Consider the following 8,311-nt stretch of genomic DNA (forward strand, 5'->3'; position numbering starts at 1 on the left):
AGTGAATGTATATGTACAGTATATGTATGTTTGTAACGTGAATGTGCGCGTGGATTTACATAGTGAAACCAAGTATCTACATCTTCAAGCTACATTTACACCAGTGTGGGTGGCACTGGGAGCAGGTGGGTAAAGTGTCTTGCCCAAGGACACAACGGCAGTAGCTAGGATGGCAGAAGCGGGGCTTGAAAATGGAATCCTCAAGTTGCTGGCACGGCCGCTTTAACAAACTATCCACGCTGTCCCAAACGAGCCGTGCTTGGACGCAGTTTTGGATGCCTCTGTCTGCGGGGTTTTGAAGTCTGGCTGGCGTCAGAGGGAGGTGGAAGTACTTATTTACAGCGTTGGTAATAACGGCGTCACTAATGGTGTTATTTTTTCAGTAACGAATAATCTAATTATTTACTGTTGCCGTCGATGCAACACTGCTGCCGTTACTGAGAATGTGAAGCGCCGCATGAATTGATTGACAAGGACCCCGATTAACGTGGACCCCGACTTAAACAAATTGGAAAACTTATTCGGGTGTTAGTGGTCAATTGTAGGGAATATGTACTTTACTGTGCAATCTACTAATAAAAGTTTCAATCAATCAATCGCATGACTACAAATTGGTAGAATTAAGCGCAAAGTGTCAGGTTTCCATGAATTGATTTACGTGGACCCCGACTTAAACAAGTTGAAAGACATTTAGTGGTCAATTGTACGGAATATGTACTGTACTGTGCAATCTATTAAAAAAAGTTTCAAACAATCAATCAACAACGTCTGCATGACAGGATACACCAATATAATCTTCCCCCATCTCTGTCCCAGGAACACAACCACTCCCCTTCAGCCCTCTGTAAACCAGTATTAACAATTGAAAACAAGATAAAAATGTTGACATAAACAAAATCTAATCATATTTAATTTATTATTGTAGATGGGTGGGACAAGTTCAGAATATATCCAATCACAGTTCTTTAATAGTGTCAAATATGAGAGAGGGTGGGCGTTAGTTACAAAGTAGAGCCAATCAGATTTAAGCAGAGGTGGGTAGAGTAGTCAGAAATTGTACTCAAGTAAGAGTACTGTTACTTTAGCGATTTATTACTCAAGTAAAAGTAAGGAGTAGTCACCCAAATATTTACTTGAGTAAAAGTAAAAAGTATGTTGTGAAAAAACTACTCAAGTACTGAGTAACTGATGAGTAACCTGATTACGGCAACAAATAATGCACAAAAACATAAAAATAGCAATGACCAATTCAGAGCCATGAATATCTCTTAAGCAACTAAAACAATAATATATATTAAATAATAGTTCATTAAAATTAAAAAAAAATAAGGCACATTGAGCCACAATAACTTAACAGCACCATAGGCTCAATAGGCATTCATTGATTGATTGATTGAAGCTTGTATTAGTAGATTGCACAGTACAGTACATATTCTGTACAATTGACCACTAAATGGTAACACCCCAATAACTTTTTCAACGTTAATCAATTACTTAATAAATGACCAAGTCGAAGTGATCTACCTCATATATACATATACATACACATACATATCATATACATACATATATATATATACATGCATACATTTATATATACAGTATATAATTTATATTTATTTATTTTGCCGTTTTTGTTGACATGTTAAAGGTGTTTTAATGAATATACATGCATGGTTCACACATAAATTCCTATCTTTCATGAAGACAAGAATATAAATTGGTGTATTACCTGATTCTGATGACTTGCATTTTAGTGCTGATAACGTCCACTTTTACAAATGGAGAAAAAAGTTCCACCTTTCCGTCTAATACCACATGAAAGACGTTGGTTTTTGGCATCTTATTTGTTCAGCTTCCATATTCGTTTTTTATACACTTTACAATAAATACATTGGCGGCAAACTCCGTAGCTTGCTAGCTTGTTTGCGCTGGCTTTCGAAGACTCTTATTTTGGTAGCGCAGGCGCGATGGAGCGGCGCATTTATTGTGAAGACAGGAACTGTGCGATCAGTCTTTAGGCTTTGGACCGGAAGTACGGTTGAAATAAAAAGTGTCATTTTTCCTTTACACTTTTGATTGATTGATTGAAACTTTTATTGGTAAATTGAACAGTACAGTAAGCATTCCGTCCAATTGACCACTAAATGGTAACACCCTGATACGTTTTTCAACTTGTTTAAGTCGGGTCATGTGACCGCCTGTCTCTGTTTGATTGGTCCAACGTCACCATTGACTGCATGTGATTGGTGAAACGCAGGCATGCGCAGATCCTACTTTGAAGCTCTGTCATAAAACAAAACAAACATTAACAGATCGATAAAAAAAAAAAAAAGTAGCGAGCAGCGACCTGAATGTAGATCAATGGAGCGGAGTAAAAGTAGCGTTTCTTCTCTATAAATATACTCAAGTAAAAATAAAAGTACAGTATGTTGCATAAAAACTACTCTTAGAAGTACAATTTATCCCAAAAGTTACTCAAGTAAATGTAACGGAGTAAATGTAGCGCGTTACTACCCACCCCTGGATTTGAGTAAATAATGGTTGAGTCCATAATAAATTAAGGAATCTTAGTTGGACATTTGCATGTGGACTGGGAGAGACTCCATGTCTAGCTTCACGTCAACTTCTAACTTACAACGTATAGAGGAGGTTTTCCAGTCAATTACAGATGAACATCTCCTTACATGGTCAGGTTGTACTCTCCTGAGTTAAACACCCAGACAGAGAAAGAAGGAACATAAGAAGGTGGTTTGGCTAGGCCAAGTTAGGAGTACCTAATTGTTTTACCTTGACCTCCTCCAGGTATTGCAGTCCTGCATAATGACGCTTGCTTGTAATGAAGCAACTTTTTGTTCAGCAAAGCGTCTCCCGATGTCTCTTTTGATCCAACCACACTGCTGTGTAGCCCTGCTGCCTGGGAAAGGGTGACAAGACCAGAAATACACAGCACCTCCAAGCTACGTTTCAGTTGTATCACTTTCTTAGAACAAACTCGCATTGTTTTAAAGCATCAATGTTATTTTCACTCATGTAATTTTCCTGGTTTTCTCCCAAATTTGCCCAGCCGCTTGTTGCTAGGCAGAGTTCAAAGGGCCCAATTTATATTTAGGGTCAATAAAAATATTGGTATAAAGAAGTATCGCCCGAATGATTGAACCAATGTGGGATTTATATGTAAATATGTTGATGTTATTCCTACAGTGGAGGTGTACATTGCATTATTATAATGATTATTGTAGGAAAAATCACTGTCAGTGCTGTAATATTATTATATATATATAATAAGGCCTGTCTGCCTTCTGTTGCACACTTCTCTGGCATTCGGAAGTGGGGCCACTTGCTCTCACACCTGCTGGCAGTTTGCAATACATTTTTATATGAGATGCTTATTAAAAATCTTGAAAACTGCCTACAATACCCCTTATCACAAATATGAAAATGTTTTGGTCCACCTGAATAGCTGCAAACTTAGCTTTGAACAGTTCACGCAACACAAACGTTATAATGTCAGCAAAGTTCACCTTTAAAACCTTAGGGCCCAAACTGAGTAGTACATATATGTTCATTATGTGATATAATTGTTCAATTTGAAGGTTACCAGTCTGGAATTTTACCAGGGAGTTTTTTATTTATTTATTTATTTTTAAATTGGCATACTTTTTAGTTTTTATTTATCTTTGTTTTTGGCACTCATCGAGGGTGGACGCTCCCCTTAACCTCTCTCATATCTCTCCTGCTTGCTTCTTTGTCTTGTGTTAACCTTTTTGTTGCCTCTTTTTGCACTGCTCTCCAAATCTAAACATTGGAACTATTTAACTGGCCTCAACAAAATTGACAAGATCTTGGGTTTGGGGGAACCTGCTTCTCGAGACGGAGCGGTTGTTGCTGGACACACGACGGACTCTTGGGAGAAGAAGGAATGTCGCGTGCCTGGCGACCATTTTCTGTCAAGGACGTGAAGATATCTATCTATTTGGAATTATGACAACAGGACATCTGCTGATTGGAGTAAGCGTTGCTCTGGTTTGTCGACAAATTGGAAGTTTTTGCGGGCAGTCTTCAAAGTACTCCAAAGCTGCCATAAATGATTGGAGGATGTGGGAAGAACTGTGGACACTTGGATAACATTGGACTGTCCGCCCCGCAGATTTTTGAGGACCAGTCATAGACAATTTAGAGTGATAAGAAAATTTTATTTTCACTCGCATACAAAACATTCTAACTTGGATTGTTTCCCTGGCTTCGAGACTCTCCCGAAGGACAGTGAAGCGAAGACACAACAAAATCCCTTCTTGTCTCTCATGGACACACACCTGTTGTTGTTGACTTTGGACTAGCGACTGCACGAGATCAAGGCCGCGGAACAGAGACACACTGCAGGCTTACACACAAACATGCATCCAAAAAAATATACGCCACACATACACATCCCACCCTCCCTAACTCAACGCCCTCAACGCAAATCCCATTGGGGTGATGAAAGAATGGTCAGCACCTGAGAGCAGCAGCCTACCACCATGACCCCGCACTCCCTTCCCTCTGTTGGTAGATATCTCGAGATGTACGTTGTATTATGTATTTGTGCTTTGCTATGGAGGTTTTTTTCCCACTCCAGACTGGGCCCCCTTAGGAGCCCAGTTTAGATTGTATTTTTTGTACTCATCCTTCCCCAGCGTTTTACCTTTTTCCCCATCTTTTACGGGGCGCCTTGTGGCAACCCATCAGCGTTCCTGTTCTGTAACCCTGTACACTGTTTGTTTGTCTAATCTTGAACGGGTTTGTGCTGAAAACAAAGTTTTGTTGTACTTGTGCAATGACAATAAAGACCTATCTACCTACCTACCTATCTATCCATCCATCTATCTATCCATCTATCTATCTATCTATCTATCCATCTGTCTATTTATCTGTTGCAACGTTGGTAGAATAAGATATAAACATAAAATATACACACTTTTTCTGAAGAACCATTTTGTTCCCATTGACTCTAATTATAACTGCTATTTTCTAAAAGACTGTAATCCTAGTATATTACTCTACTTTTTCCATCCATCCATCCATTTTTTACCGCAGTTATAAAAAAGAATATATTTTTTAGTGTAATTGCACCTCTTAAACACCAGATAGCGCCATAAAACAATGAGCATATTTCTCAGAGCTTTGAGTGTATATGAGTGTGAATGTGAGTGTGAATGTTGTCTGTCTATCTGTGTTGGCCCTGCAATGAGGTAGCGACTTGTTCAGGGTATACCCCGCCTTCCGCCCGATTGTAGCTGAGATAGGCGCCAGCGCCCCCTGCGATCTCAAAAAGGGAATAAGCGGTAGAAAATGGATGGAGTTAAACTGTCAAACTGCTGAAATGCAATAAAAATGATCTTGGGCAGTTGTATATAACATGGCAGAAACATACACTGAACAAAAATATAAATGCAACACTTTTTGTTTTTTCTCCCATTTTTCATGAGTTGAACTCAATGATCTAAAACTTTTACCATATACACAAAACACCTATTCCTCTCAAATATTGTTCACAAATATGTGTTAGTGACCATTCCTCTTTGTCAAGATAATCCATCCCACCTCACAGGTGTGGCATATCAAAATGATTATTGCACAGGCGTGCGTTAGGCTGCCCACAATAAAAGACCACTCTGAAATTTGCAGTTGTATCACACAACACTATACCACAAATGTCGCAAGTTTTGAGGGAGCGTGCAGTCGACATGCTGACTCCAGGAATGTGCCCCAAAGCTGTTACTTGGAATTTAATGTTCATTTTTTAACAATTAGATGTTTCCAAAGGCGTTTCAGAGAATTTGGGAGTACATTTAATTGGCCTCACCACCGCAGACCTTGTGTGACCACACCAGCCCAAGACCTCCAAATCCAACAGGTGCACCTCCATGATCGGCACAGCTGCTACAACAATCGGTTTGCAAAGCCAAATAATTTATGCGCAGACTGTGAGAAATCGTCTCAGGGAAGCTCATCTACATGCTGATCGTCCTCATCGGGCGGGGTCTCAACCTGACTGCAGTTCGTCGTTTTAAGTTTTGTCTTGTTCATTGTCCATAGTTTTGTCTAAGTTGTGTTTCCGCCTTGTGCGCACCTTTTTTGTAGCTTCTGAGTCAAATATTAAATCATGTTTTTACCTGCACGCCACGTCTGCCTTCCTGGGAAACGACCCCGCAGCAAGCTGCGACCCCCCCTTCATGACACTTTGTTCATAACAAAGAACGCAAGTGCATTTTATTGATGGCATTTTGAATGCACAGGGATACAGCAATGAGATCCTGAGGCCCATTTTTGTGCGATTCACCCGAGACCATCACCCCACGTTGCAGCATCCCAATGCACTGCCCCATGTTGTGAGGATCTGTACACAAATTCTTGTAAGCTGAAAACATCCCAGCTCTTGCATGGCCAGCATACTCACCGGACATGTCGCCCATTGAGCATGTTTGGAATGCTGTGGATCGGTGTACACGACAACGTGTTCCAGTTTCTACCGTTATCAATCAATCAACCATTCATCCATTTTCTACCGCTTGTACCAATCGGGGTCGCAGGTTTGGGCGATCAATCAAAGTAAATGTATCTAGCCCTCAAAAGGCTGCACGAGCCACAACAACATCTTTGGCTCAGATCCCACATCAGGGCAAGAGTTGAGTTTATAAAAAGCATGATGTATCCACCCCCATACTTCACAGTAGGTTTGGTGTTCTTGGGATGCAACTCAGTATTCTTCTTCCTCCAAACACGACAAGTTGAGTTTATACCAAAAAGTTCTATTTTGGTTTCATCTGACCACATGACATTCTCCCAATCCTCTGCTGTATCATCCATGTATCCATTTTGGTATAAACTCAACTCTTCGTGTTTGGAGGAAGAATAATACTGAGTTGCATCCCAAGAACACCACACCTACTGTGAAGCATGGGGGTGGAAACATCATGCTTTGGGGCAGTTTTTCTGCTAAGGGGACAGGACGATTGATCCGTGTTAAGGAAAGAATGAATGGGGCCATGTATCGTGAGATTTTGAGCCAAAACCTCCTTTCATCAGTAAGAGCTTTGAATGGTTGACCAAATACCCCTTTTCCACAATATTTTACAAATAAATTCTTTAAAATTCCTACAATGTGAATTCCTGGATTGTTTTTCACATTCTGTCTCTCACAGTTGAAGTGTACCTATGATGAAAATTACAGACCTCTGTCATCATTTTAAGTGGGAGAACTTGCACAATCGGTGGCTGACTAAATACTGACTAAATGCCCCACTGTATATATATATATATATATATATATATATATATATATATATATATATATATATATATATATATATATATATATATATATATACATATATACACATATATATACATATACATATATGCATACATATATACACATATATATAGATATACACATATATATACACATATATATGCACATATATATATACACAAGTATATACACACATATATATACATACATACACATATATATATATATATATATATACACACACACACATATATATATATACACACACATATATATGCATACACATTTATATACACGTATTTATATACATACACATAAATATATACATGCACATGTACATATACATACACATAAATATACACACACACACACACACATATATATACACACACACATATATATATATACACATATATATATATACACATATAATATATACACTCAAATGTATACACACACATATGCATATATATATATATATATATATATATATATATATATATATATATATGTATATATATGTGTGTGTGTATATGCTTTAGTAGTGCCAATTACAGCTAATTTTGACCATAACTAAATAATGCTAGCAAACACATCTTTAAAGAGTTGAACACTCCATCCATCCATTTTCTACCGCTTGTATCTTGTAAAAACATAGTATTTTGCATAAATGCTGAAAGACTTAACATAACTGAAGAGAATATGTGTTCGGTATTGACCGTTTGAAAATATATTTACACTGGTTTTTAGATTTTGGAACACATTTATTCAAAATCCACAACTCTAACCAAGCAACCAACGATGGGATTATGTTACTTACGATGCAGCCATGGGGGGGGCAGAAATTTAACGATACTTCCTGATCAAAAATTCATGAGCGTGACTAAAATCTAGATTCAGCCAAGTCTTTAAAACTTGTGTTTTGGTCGTGACATAAAAATTAGGGACATGATTTTTTTCAGCATACTTTTTTTTAAATAAAAAATAAACCACAAATAAAGACTTTGAACTTTTGTT

Source organism: Nerophis ophidion, linkage group LG26 (genome assembly GCF_033978795.1).
Source record: "Nerophis ophidion isolate RoL-2023_Sa linkage group LG26, RoL_Noph_v1.0, whole genome shotgun sequence".
Classification (NCBI taxonomy): Eukaryota; Metazoa; Chordata; class Actinopteri; order Syngnathiformes; family Syngnathidae; genus Nerophis; species Nerophis ophidion.